A 14,229-nucleotide genomic window follows, 5' to 3' on the forward strand; every position below is an offset into this window, starting at 1 on the left:
AGGTTATATATTGCAGATACCATTTATAAAGCACTCTTAAAATGATAAAATTATAGAAATGGAGAAAGAATTCATGATTGCCAGGTGTTAAGGAGAAAGGGAATAGGTGGGAAGAAGTAGATGTGGCTACAAAAGGGAACTCTTTTATGTCTTGCTACAGTTAGGTGGGAAATGTCACTGAAACCTTTTTTCACTTTCTAATATTTGAATGATGTGCTCTAAAATAAATCAGATAACAACAATCAAGTGGGGGTGGATGGGGAGATATTAATTACCATATGTGCCATGATCAAGGGGGGCCAGGCTCTGCACTGATCCAGACTTATTCTGGCTCCAACACTGTGCTCTACTTCACCAGGCTGCACTCAATTCTTAAATGTCACTTAAAATCAACAACCACAATGCTCGGCATGATCTTGCACAAAAGATTTAAGTTATAAAATTACTTCTCCTCTTCTACCAACATTCTTACTTCCTTAGTATCTGATCTCAGTCAAGTATTAATGAAAAAAGCAATAATATCTGCTTAAATGAGTCATACTAAGGTATAAGTAACTGATAGGTTTAAATATTGTCACAATGTGCAAAAGCAAGTTAATCAAATGGCACTGTAACAGAAATTGCATGTTTAAGAGAATTAAACCACAGTGCAAGTGCTGTCACCTGTTTCAGATGCCCTAAAGCATCACTTTCTATTCTGATCTTAAGAATTCTTAGGTATTTGGGAAGTAAATTGGATACAAATTCTAAGTTCAAAATAGCAGTAACAGCTTACATTTCACCACAACTCAAGATGTATATCAGGTTAACTGTCTGTCCTACAAGGAGGAAATATGTGAAATAGAGCTTTTATTTGTCTGTGAGTAAATACAATCCAGGACCTGGTGAAACTTGTAAATCTGTGTTTGTCTTCTCAGCTGCCTCTAAGCATCCCTTTCTCCTGCCCTCTAAGATCTCTATTACCTCCAGGGTATCCTTCACACCTCCCGTCCCCAGGAGGCCATCACCTTCCAGCTTCCCCATTCAAAATGGCAAAACAAGGACTGAATTCAGTCTTTCAACAGACTTATCTGCAGTTTAAGGCAGCTAGGAGAGATGTTCACCTGCTGGTTGACCTAGACAGAGAGTAGGAGATTCGTTTGTTTTAATTTTGCTGAGTCCACTAGGAAAATATGCCTAGGGGAACTGCGTCAAAGAGTTAATAAGTTATTTGAGCTCTCCTCTGACCTGTTCACTCTATTAATTTTAATTATTTCGGAGCCGAGAATCTCAAATTCCAAGGACCCAGACTCCACTTTCAAGGTCTATACTACTTCATTCTGCTGTTTGATATCCCTCTCCTTCTTTAAGAATGGCAGTCATTTTTCTCCTGCCCTCCAACTCCCAGCAATCAGTTATCATGCCCCAGAGTTCTTGCAGGCTCAATGTGTGAGAGGCAAGGAAACTGAATTTCTGGAAGGTAAGGGTGTATAATACAAGAGTGGCTCGGCTGGGCTCAGGGACTCCCAGACATGAAACTCAAACTAAAGAAAAGAGCAAGAACCATCCAGCTGATGTAAGTCAGATTCAACACTTCCATTTTGCACAGTGTGGCTGTAGTGGGGGTCGGGGAGGAAGCGCTTTAATGATAACAATTAAATAGTACACAATACATGATATCAAAAAAACAACTAAAACTGGCAATGATTGTACATACTGGAGAATGGACTGAGAAAGAAAAGCTCCTAAAACTGGATGTTAAGGCTAATTGCAATTATATATGTTTTAATTTCCGCCTAGTTGTGCAACATAATAAACATGAATATTATAAAAGATGTGCCAGATTAACTTTCAGTTTTAACTTTAACACAACTGCAGCCTTTCCTCCCAACTTCCACCCCTGTGGCTTGATTCATTGTTGGCTACAAATGTAAGATGGTGATTGCTCCTAAAACTTAACAGTTACCAAGACACCATGCTGTCACACCAGAAGACAGGCCAGGAACTTGGTGTCTCACTTCACAGATTGTCCATCTTGCGCCAATAGTACTACTTCTAGTCATTCCCAGGTCCAAATAATTATTTCCCCAAAAAAAACATTTTTTACCACTTCCCAGCTGATTAAGCACAAATTACATCACTACAAGCAGCATAAAGATCTAAATTCAAATGGCTCAATGAAAAAATGCTCCAATGAATTCATAATAAAAGATATGTGCACTGGGAGTTCCCTGGTGGTCTAATGGTTAGGAGTCAGTGATTTCACCTCTGTAGCCCAGGTTCAATCCACGGTTTGGGAACTGAGATCCCATATCAAGCCACTGCACACTGCAGCCAAACACATACACACACACACACAAAACAAGATCTGCATCAGTGGATGGGCAAAGATCAAATAATCTGGTAAAAGGACCACAGAAACACAGATGCTCTCATATATCCCTGGTGGATATGCAAAATGGTACAATCTCTACAGAGGGAAATTTGTCAATATCTACCAAAACTAAAAATACAAGTACCCATTTCTAGGAATTTATCTCCGACATTACCAAGGAATTTATCCCCCACCATTGCGTTGAAATAAAGTTATTCACTGCCACATTATTTTAAGGCCAATAATAATAATATCAAACACTTATCTAGCATTTAATATAGTTCCAAATACTATTCCAAGCATTTCATACATTTGCTCATTCCATCTTCCCAACAAACCCGTGAGGCAGGTGCTACTCCAATCCGTATTGTACAGATGGAGACATTAAGAAGCCAAGTAAAATTAGCCCAAGACCACATAGGTGGTGTGAGTCACAATCTGAATGCAAGTAGCATGGTTCCAGAGCCTATTCTCTTAATTATGATATATTAAACCACTTAAATATATATCAATAGAACAGTTGACTAAAATATATGATACATCCATCTAAAAAGAAATCTCCTTTAATCCCCCTCCCACTTTGATAGTAGGCTAAACTTAGTGACTCACCTCTAAAAATAAAGTGCAGAAAGGGAAAAATAGCAATTTTACAGTGGAGAAACCTGGCGAACACTACCTTAACCAAGGGATCTAAGTTAAACATCAGCAGTAATGTCTTGTAAACATCTGGCAGTATTCCTCCTCATGACATGAGAAAGACAACGCAACTTTATGCATCATCTCCGCAAATCCATAGCCCATTCTAATTATGAGAAAAACATCAGACAAAACCAAGCTAAGAGATGGTCTACAGGCTAGTACTCCTCAAAACTGTCAAGGTCACAAAAAACCTTGAGAAAGTATCAGAGGAAACTAAGGAAAGATGAAAACTAAATGCAATTATGGTATTCAGCATGAAATCATGGAACAGAAAGGGAACATTAATTGAAAAACTGGTGATATCCAAATAAACTCTGGAGTTAACAGCAATGTACCAGTGCTGATTTCTTAGTTTTGACATATGTACCACAATAAGATGATACCACTGGAGGAAATGAAACTGGGTGAGGTGTATATGGGAACTTTTTGTACTATTTTTGCAATATTTCTATAAATCTAAAGTTACTCCAAAGCAAATAATTTTTAAAAATAGAAGGAAGAAAGCTCTTTATGCATTTATATGAAAAAAAAAATCTCCAAGAAGTGAAAGCTGTAAAGAATAGTGTGCATATATGGAAGATGCAGTATATGCATAGGTATAGTAATATCATCTAAAATGGATACGAAAGTACATATGTATACATAAAATATTTATGGAAGGATATATAAGAATCTGATTAACACTGGTTGACTTTGTAGAGGAGAACTCAGTAGCCGAGGAACAGAAATAAAAGACTTTTGTGTCCTCTTGTACTTTTTCAATTTTGAAACATGAATGTACTACTTAATTAATTTTTAAAATTAAAAGTACGACAAGGACCTGGACTAAGCCAAAACCCTGGAAATAACACAGGGGATTAATTAGAGAGAATTGTAGGATGTTAAAAAAAAAAAAATCCAATCTCCTCCAACTATCAGTCACAGCTTCCCACATCCTCTTCCTCACTTTTCCCAACAACCTCATTTCTCCTATATGCACTGCAGACATTTTATTCTAGCCAAACCAATCTGACTGCCAACCCCAACAAGTCAGCTTATTCCCCAAATCTGCATCCCTTCCAGCAAAATCTAGCACTTAACTTAAAAGCCACCAATTCACTGCCCTATTCGGCATCCTGTATATTTTGTCTGTAACAGGGATGGCAAATACAGGCCCTCATGCCATCGCTACTCTGACTCCCACGAAAACAACAATGCTCAATGATCACAACAGGCCTTCCCACTAAATGCACACACCACCTCCAACTACTTCTTCATGCAGTGCTCCATGCAGCCATCACTATCAATCAAAGCTGGCCCATGAAATAAAACCTCCTTGCCATTCTAGTCTTCACTATATTAATCCACCTGCCTTGATATGTTCCTCCACAACTTTCATATGGATTTATTTACATATACCCCTATTTTGTTCTGAAAAGGATTAATAAGACTTACAAGAATACATGAACTATAAAAAGTTAACAGATTTAAAATGACAGCAAAAGAACAAAGAAAACACGACAAATGATGCCAAGAAAACAGCTGAAAAAATATACAGCATAAAACCTATATGCCTGCTCTGGGTTAAGCCACAAATCCAATTCTGACTTTATAGTAGCCATGACAAAAAGGAAATATCAGTCCACAGTCCAGGAGATAAACAGAAAAGAATTCAGAAGAGGAATTATACTTGGTACTTAGACCAAACAGTAATTTTAATACAAAGCGAAGAGAACACTATAGAATGAACAAGATGTATAAGATGAGCTGTTTCTGATAATATCCATCAGGAGAACCTATGGTGTCTTACTAAAGCCCAAAGCAGCAAAAGTGATTTAACAAAGAGGAGAAAAAAGCTTTAAGAACTCTCTGTCCTTTTACTTAGTTTCCTCCTTCACTGCCTCCCTTACTAAATATAAACTCTTTGAAGACAAGAACCATGTTCCATATAACTCTTACATAGCTCACAATGCTTTGTATCTGCAAAATAGCATTCAGTATTAGTGAAAATCTACCAAGAGCAATGCAAGCCTACTCTGATAAAAATTCTCTAACCTAAACATAGAAATTACTACTGAATAGAATAAAAATGATACCTGAAGCCTCAACAATCTCTAAACCTTCTGTACCATTACTGAATCATAATTTAATTGATGTCCCAACAGCATCTTTTGTTTTGCATATCCTTTGCACAAGGCTTGCAGAAATGCCAAATCAATATCACTGAATCTGATCAAATAAAACGAAACCCATAGCAAAACCTTTGGCAACCTCTACAAAAGGAAAGACAATATTACTCTCTTTCAAGAATATAATCAATAGCTCTTTACAAACCAGCTGACAAAGGCAGGTTCATTTTTTAAACGACTTTGCAGGTCCTCTAGCAGACAATGAATTATAATGCAGATTTTTCCTACTTCTTTCCAAGAATCTGTAGCTTCTATAAATGCCAAACTACCAGAGAATTGTACTTCCCAGCTCTCCCATACATACATACATAAATCCATACACACGTAGCACTGTCAAACAAGCTTATCATTCCCTTTATAATCCCTCCCTGCCCCCTCTCCTTTACCTGATAAAGTTGGAAACGAGTGAATTATTATAAACTAACTAATAAATTATTTAGGTAGAGCAATTATGAGCTACACAACTATTAAAAAACTTAAAATTACTACTCTTAAGCAAAAGCATTAGGACACATTAACAATTCTGTTTGTATTTTATTAATGGAAATCATTAATAAATAAGTAGTCTCGTCCTATACTGGTTTAGTTTTCTAATACACTTAGTGTTTCAGTTCGCAGTATGCTTCTCATTTGGTATTCCCTTGTACACAGGGGCACACCCTACCACCCAGGAAAGGACAGCTGCAATGAGTACAAGAACACAGGCAGGACTGGGAGTGGGGGCCATCAAATGGACCTCAGAAAATCTAATTCCTGCACTTTTATTTCTTCATCTATAAAACAGAAATGACCACCATTTCTAACTACTGAGAGGATTAAACAAGGTAAGAGCTGTAAACTGCCTAGTAAGTTGCATGTAAAACAGGTCCTCAATAAATGTCAGTTCTCTTGCTCTTTTGTTATAGTAAGGAAACAGAAGGAGCTTAGCAGGTGTCCAAGGTAAGAGTATAGGACCTTGGTTGAGTATAGGACGTACACTAAAACTCTAACTTAGGGAGACTAAGGTTCTTTCCACTACATCAAGCAGTCTTAAAATAGCAAAACCCAACACCTCATGTTCATCACTCATTGGACACTCATTACATGCAAAGGGGAAAAAAAAAAAAAAAAACAATTTGAACTCCTATTAGATGCCAGGCACTATATTAACCTCTTTCCTCATAACTACCCCATAAAGTAGGTGTATTTATCCCATTTTACTGAGAGAAATTAACTTGTCCCAAACCACAAGGCCAATAAGTGATAATGCAAAATTAATTCAGGTCTGTTACTACTTTACCCTACTATCCTGCCTCACAAGCATACAAGGATTGAGAAATCACTGTCTACCAAAATTAAATTCTAAGTGGCCTAGCAACTTTTATAAGTCCTTTCAATTGATTAGTAGAAATTGTCGGTAGCTTCACCATCCTGTCTCCTTAAATTTGTTGTTAGGCTAAAACAATTTACAATAACTATGGTGACAAATTTACATTTGTATAGCATATTACTGGTTAGTATTATACATTTTTTTCATTTGTATTAGATGCAACTACAGAGGTTTTTTTAATATATTAGCTCACATCTCAGTTAATACTTTGAAGATGGCTGTGATGTAGAGATAACTACTACTTTACAGACAAGAAAAAAGAAGTTTGAAGAGGGGAAGTAACATGTCTAAGGTCATATAACCAGTTAAGAGCAGGATTTTCCCTTGGACCTAAGAGAAAAGTGCATTTGCTCTTTCATCCATTGATTCATTTCATCATTTGCTTTTGTCAACTTACTCAGCAGAGCTCGGGGAAGGGGAATTATGTGTGGGAAGGACTACTTCAACAAAAATTTTAAAGAAAAATAAGGGTCAAAACTTGACAGAACAGAAACAAGAAAAATCAGAAAGGTTGTCCAGATCTCTTCGCTCCCTGAAAGGCTGTCAGGTGATTGCCAATAAATATTTACAGGGCAGGCAGTTTCAACTTTTCCAGAGCACAGAGGAGAAAAGGAGAGTTTTTCAATTCATTCTTAGAGGCTAGCTTAACATGACTACCAAAGCAAGTCAAGAACAGCAAACTAATAGTGCAAACATAAATGTTATGTTTATCCTTTGGGATGACAGATGCAAAAGCCCTAACAGACCTAAGTGAAAAACAAAGGAATATGTGTAATATGATCCTGTTTAAGAAAAACCACTGTGAATACACATGTATGTACTAAGTATGGTTGCATATGTAAATGTGTATTTGTACATACATACACATAAATGCAAAGATACAGGTTTGGAAATAGAAACCCCAAACTGTTAACAAGATTACCTGGGACAAGAGTGGTCTTAGGGATGAGGGAAGAGAAAGGGACAAACAGTAAAGTAGATTTTGGGCTTTTACTCTACATTCCCCTGTTTTATTTGAATTTTTATAATATGGATCATATTTGCCAATTAAAATATACACATGAAAAGCAGGCCTAATACTCATTTGCTGTTTCTCCTCTACCTATTATAGCAAAAACTAATTCTTTTATTCTCTCACTGGGAATTCACTTATTTAACAAATACTCAGGGTATAACTCCTATGTGTGGCTACTAAGCTAAATAAGCACTTATGCCAGTTACCAGGTACTTAACAGCTTATTTTTTTAAGCCTAAAATGAAACAACAGTTACTTCCTTCCATAAGATACAGTGTTAACTTTAAGTCAATTTCTAGTTTCTATCTCTTATTATTTTTCAGGTCATATATCACGGATAAGAAATACTTCATCAAGAGTTTGTACTACCTTTATTCTAAGAGTACCAGACAATTTTTATTGGGTTTTGTTTTTTTGGGGGGTGTTTTTGCTTTGCAATAAAAAAAGAAATGCATTTGTATTCATTCATTTACTCAACAAGGCTTAGAATCCCTGTTACCCTGATGTATGTCTGGGCACAATGCTGGACAATGGACACACGAAGATGAATAAATAACATATGACCTCTACCAACCCTCTAGGGAGCTAAGGATTTCACATACCTGCTAGGTCTAGTACAGAGTAAGCAGGGCATAAAAACTGAAATATATATATACCTTAGTAATCCTGCACTTCAAAGTGAAACTGGCAAACTGCCCTGTTCAAAACTAAAAGTTAATTTCAATGTAACCTAGAAATATCTTAATGTTTATGAAAACTGTGAAATTGTTCAATTACTCTACAGTTAAAGGGAATAAATTAGTAGGGAAACAGGGAACATGGAAGCTCCAGGGGACCAGAAAGCACAATGTCTCAGTTAACAGTGGATTCTAGGATTAGCTATGCTCCTAAGAAGCTTTTACCAAAGAAAATATGGAAATCATATCTACCTTATTAGGATAGGAGAAATCAATTTATTTGAAAAAGCATAACAAAATCTGGTACATATGAGGCAGTATGGCCACAACACCTGCTTTTTGTTGTTGTTTGGTTTGATTTATTTATCCTCCCCCCCACTCTGTCAATGATTGGCCAAGCACAATTTAATTTCTGTGTGCCTCATAAAGTGGGAAGAATGCAGGAAGCAGTCAGAAGACCTGAGTTTACATTCAGACCTTGACTCTTAACTTCATGAGGTTAAAAAATGAGCCAATTATTTAATCTCTTTGAACCTTAGTTTCCTGGCAGAAAAAAAGAAATAAACCTATTTTACAGGAGTATTTTAATGACTAAATGGGAAAACACATGTGAAAACATAAACTTAGAAACGACTATAAATTAAACAGACATTTTTCCAAAGATATGTAAATGGCCAGTAAGAACCTAAAGATGGGAGTTACCACTGTGGTGCAGTGGAGACAAATCCAACTAGTAACCATGAGGTTTCCGGTTTAATCCTTGGCCTCATTCAGTAGGTTAAGGATCCAGCATTGTTATGGCTGTGGTGTAGGGCAGTACCTACAGCTCCTATTTGACCCCTAGCCTTGGAACCACCACATGCCTCGGGTGCGGCCCTAAAAAGCAAAAAGGGAAAATTAACAAACAAAAAGAACATAAAGATGTTCAACTTCATTAGCCATTAGGGAAATGCAAATGAAAACCAGAAGATACAACTTCACACCCACAAGAATGGCTGTCATCAAAAAGACAACACTAACAAATGTTGGAGAAAATTCAACACTCATACATTGATGATAGGAATGTAAAATGAAGAAGTAGCTATGGAAAATAGTCTTGCAGTTTCTCAAAGATTTACAGTTACCTTATGACCCAACAATTCCATGTCTAAGCATACACCCAAGAAAACTGAAAACTTATGTTCACAAAAAAACTCATAAACATTCATAGCAGCATTACTCATAATAGCCAAGAAGTGGGAACAATCCAAATGTCCATCAACTGATGAATGGATAAACAAAATGTGGCTTATCCATACTGTGGAATAATATTCAGCCATAAAAAGGAATGAAATATTTTGATACAGGCATTATTATATGGGTGAACCTCAAAAACATGAGCAGTGAAAGACACAAGAGGCCACATATTGCATGATTCCATTTACATGAAATGTCCAGAATCAGCAAATCCATAAAGAAAGAAGCACACTGGTGGCTGCCAAGTGTGGATGAAGGGGAATGGAAGTGACAGCTGATGGGTATGAGGGTTTCCTTTCAGGATGTTGAAAATGTTCTTTGAATTAATGATGACGTTTGCACTACCCCGTGAATATATTAAAATAACTGAAATGTATGTTAAAAGGGTACTACTCATTCTATAGTATGAGATATTTCAATAAAAGAAAACCACTGTTGAAATTTAAGTTTCTGCTACTTTTTAATAGTACATATGCTACTTTTTTCAGGATGTTGTTCCTGCTGCTTTTTAACAGCTATCAAAGCTCTTTGAAGTTAGATGTTACACAGATGAGTGGTATTTTTAGCAAAATGAAACTACTTATTATGCCAGGGAAACTTTCTACATATTAATTTGGTATTATTATTCATTTCTTCAAAAGTAAAGTCCTTCCTAATATTGTTTTTGTTTTTAGGGAGTAGAAAGAGCTTCAAGGAGTCTTTACAGAGTACATTTTTTTAAAATAGGTCGAAATGTAGTCTTTGTTTTTAAATTGGTGAATATTCCATTTTCAGATATGCCCATTAATCCCTATATACCACTTCCCATGTTCTGCATTCATGCTGCCAAATTTCTAGGTCCATCATCAGCTTCTTCCTATTATTATTCACAGGGGTTAAAACGTTTGGTAAATGCAATCAATTCATTCCCTAACGCTGGGAATTTACAGAGTAGGCCCAATTTTTAAGGTTAATTTAGTCTAGATTGTTTGAATAAATATACAACAAATTGATTTCCTGGTATTTGGGATATAAAAATAATCTATAGAGTTGTGTAATGCTTTCTAAATCCTTTGGGGATTTTTTTTTTTCATGAATTTGGTCATGGGGTAGAGAGAGTCATCAACTTTAGTCCACACAAAGTATTATGTATAAAAGCTTCCTGATTCTAGAACAAATAAGTATTTTATTGCTCAAAGCAAAAGGAAGATATTTTCCTTCCATTTAGTATTGTTATACTAAAATAGCATACCAATGAAAGCAGCTAGGTAACAGCGTGACCAAAGGTATGTAAACAAAGATAAAATTGTTCTTTATTTTGTATTCTTCCTTTGGGGGAGAAAAAAGTTACTCACACCTGAGAAAATAAGGTTCATCAAGCCAAAGAAAACAATATGGGTTAATATTTCCCAATACGAGGGTATTTTTGAGTGGTGATCTTAATTTGAGGGTTTGCCAACCTATGTTTGCATTGCATGGTGGGTACAGTTGGCACAGATAAAATGTGAAGAAAGAAGCAACCTGTCAAACAGCTGCTATCGAGTTACTCCCTCAACAGCACTTCCAACTTCTCCGGTGATGTCTAAGACAGAAAGATGTCAAAGCACCAAGAGGACCACGGGGGCAGTCACAGCAGCAGCCAAGTACAAACCGTGCATCCCAGGGTGAAATGCCACAGGAACCCTCAAGAGCCGGCCAGACTGCGATTCCCTTCCAAAATGAGTCTACCTCACATATAAAAAATAAACACACAGCCAGATATCCTTGCCAACAGGCTCTCCCTTCCCTTTGTGACTCCTCCAAAGGCTGGAGGGATGTTAATATCCCGCAGGCCACGGGGAAGCCAAGCCCCACGCCGGAGGGAGGCGTCCAGGAGCCTCCGCGCAGCCCGGGGGCCTCGGGCCAGCGTCCCCCACCCGCCGGGTAGGGCCGGTCAGCGGCCACACAAAGGAGCCAGCCGCGGGCGCTGGACGCGGGGACTCGCCCCGGAGCTGGACGCCACATCTGGTCCCCGCACGCCAGGTGGACGAGACCCGCCGGAAAATAAGCATTAACGCCCGTACCTGTTGCACGATTCGGGTCCCTTTCACCCTAAAATGAACAAGGGCGCCCGGGAGGGGAGACGCGGGCCGCTGGGGCTCTGCGGGCCGCGGCCGCACCCGGCAGGCGGCGCGGAGGCAGGGGCCGCCAGCGGGCTCCCACATCAGGCGCTTTGTCTGCGGTGGCGGCTGGGACTGCGCCGGGGGCAGCGGGGTTGGCGGGGCGAGGGCGCCCCTCCCTCAGTTGCTCGGCCCGCGCGGGGGAAGAAAGCCGGGCCCGCCGCCGCCGCCGCCGCCGCCTCCACCCGCCCGCGCTCGCCTCTCGGCCACAGGGCCTGCGCGCTCCTCCCGCCCGGGCCGCCCCGGGCCGCGCGGCGGCCACACTCACCTGGCTGGCGCTGGCGGCCGGCGGCTCCGGGGCGGTGGGGAGGACGCGGGGACGCGAGCGAGGTGCGGGCGGAGGCGGAGGGCGAGGCGGGAGGAAGGCGGGCTGGGGGCGGAGCGGGACCGGGCGGTGGTGGCGGCGGCAGCTCCAGTCACTCGCGGCAAATCGTGTCCCGGCCCCTCTGTGCGTCAGTCAAGGGGCGGCGGCGCGGGCGGCCGGGCAACCTCCCGGCACCCTTGTCCCGACCCGCGTCCGCGCTACCACGCGCGCGCTCGGGTAGCGGCAGCGCAGCGACCCCGCCCGGCGCGGGAAGGGGGAGGGGCGGGGAGTCCCTCTGGGGCTGGGGGCTGGGGGTTGGGGGCTGGGGGAGGAGGGGCTTCCGACCCACCCGGGCGGACCGGGGGATCCTCCCTTCGCGCTGAGCTCCCAGCTCCCAAGCCCACAGGCAGCCTGGGGTAGCGGAAGGAGCACTGGGCCTGGAGTCAGAAAGCCTGGGCTTAAGGAAGAACCTCCTCCCCAATGAACGCCTTGCAAGTCATTTGTTTTCTCTGTCCTCATACCGAAATGTGTATGTTCAAGTATATGGTCTCCAAGATTTTCAAAATTCTAACATTGTCTTCTTGGGTTTGTTAGAATTCCTTTGACAGGAGATGGGTCTCCAGCACTGCATGTGGTGTGGCCAAAGGATGAAGGCAGCTGGAGGGGAATGGGTTGCAGAGAGGAGGGCTGGCTTCAGGCACTTGTTTTTCTTTGGAAATCTTTCTATTGGACAATCCAAAATGTATCCACAAATGACCTTCTGATAATGTCTACTTCCCCATCTTCACCAACTCTAGTTATTTTGCACCAGATGTACTAACTTCAGAGTCCTTGTTCTTCCAATTTTATTGCGCAAATCGTTTTTATGTCATTTCCTGAATTCAGTTCAAAAGAATCATCAGCTAATACACACTAGCTCAGGGCAGCCATGTGGTCCCAATCCCAGGCCTTATTTTTTACTCACTGTGCCACTCACTTCACTATCACCTAATTCCATTGAAAAAAAAACCTTGCCTTTCCAACAACTAGGCAACTAAGTTTCTCTCAACTAAAGTTCTCTGATTGAAAATCCCAAGGATTGATATTTCCTCTTAATTCTGTGACTGATAGTCTTTCTCCACTACTTCAGCTTCTTTACCACTCTTTAGGTCTAGCCTTTCTAATTTCACTCCTGCTTCTTTTCCAAAGGACTGCCAGAGAATGCTTTGAAAACCCAGAGCCTCCCTCTTTAAAATCCTTCAGAGGCTTTCAACACCTGAATAATCAGGTTCAAGCAATTACCATGGTATCTAAGGCTATTTATTATCTGATCCCCAGACCTCTTCAGCTCCAGCTTTAACTCCCACCACAAATCACACACAGATTAAACCGGCTCCATCTCTGTGCCTTTGTATATTTTCCTCCACCTGAACTCCATCCCTTATTTAACCAGGTGAACTCCTACCATCCTTCAAGATAATAAAGACAATGCATCATTTCCTCTTTGGAATCTTCCCTGATGTCCTTTCCTTTTCACACACCCACATCCTCACCCCACACACATACACAGAATAACTCTTTCCTTTCTGCTTTCATGAAACCTTTGATCTATTCTCTGTGGTAATCCTTAGCACCTTCTTTTTTCCCATTGCTTTGCTTGGTGGTCTATTCTTACTATACAGTCTAGTTCCTTTAAAAGACAGAGATTTTTGTCTAGTTCATTTGTGGCTCTCAGGCATAGCATACTACTCAGCACTAAGGTTCTCTTTAAATATCTGTTCAAGTACTGATGCCATTATTCATTCCAACAAGTAGATGTTGAGCATCTACTCAAAAAGAGGGAAATACAGTACGATCCACCGTCCCACCTTCCTTACTTAACCTTCCACAATATTCTGTTCTTCCTTTACCATATGGCATTCTCTGCTTATTATTTTAATCCCTCCCCTACCACCACTCACATTCTTTCTTTGTTTTGATAAAGCAAGATCATGCCAAAAACATCTATTATAGTAATTCACCAAACATCCCTGTCCTTCCTCTTTCCATCCCCTCTAGCTCCACACTGTATTACCCAGTTATTAGATAAAGACCAACTGTTGCAACAGAAAACACATTAGACTATGAATGCAGAGAACAAAGTTTGGGTCCTGTATTTTCCCGTAACTGCTGAATGAACATAGCTCAATCAAATTCACTAGGCCTCTCCTCTGGAGTTCCTGTGTCTCTATGATTAGGTTTCATTTTTAGTATTTTGTTAATAAGGTAAACATATCCTTCTTTATATATGT

At 40.1% G+C, this 14,229-nt stretch overlaps 1 protein-coding gene across 4 annotated transcripts in view; it reads right to left on the reverse strand.

Moving 5' to 3' along the window:
- SESTD1 (SEC14 and spectrin domain containing 1) overlaps positions 1-12,190 on the reverse strand; it is a 129,658-nt gene extending 117,468 nt beyond the window's left edge. For 2 of the 4 annotated variants that reach the window (XM_021075320.1, XM_021075318.1), the window contains exon 1: positions 11,924-12,190. The gene's annotated coding sequence lies outside the window, so the exon portion shown is untranslated. Of the gene's footprint in view, positions 1-11,559; positions 11,682-11,920 lie in introns of those variants that run through there. The other 2 variants (XM_021075322.1, XM_003133513.5) reach the window with 2 other exon arrangements.

This window comes from Sus scrofa, chromosome 15 (genome assembly GCF_000003025.6).
Source record: "Sus scrofa isolate TJ Tabasco breed Duroc chromosome 15, Sscrofa11.1, whole genome shotgun sequence".
Taxonomy (NCBI): Eukaryota; Metazoa; Chordata; class Mammalia; order Artiodactyla; family Suidae; genus Sus; species Sus scrofa.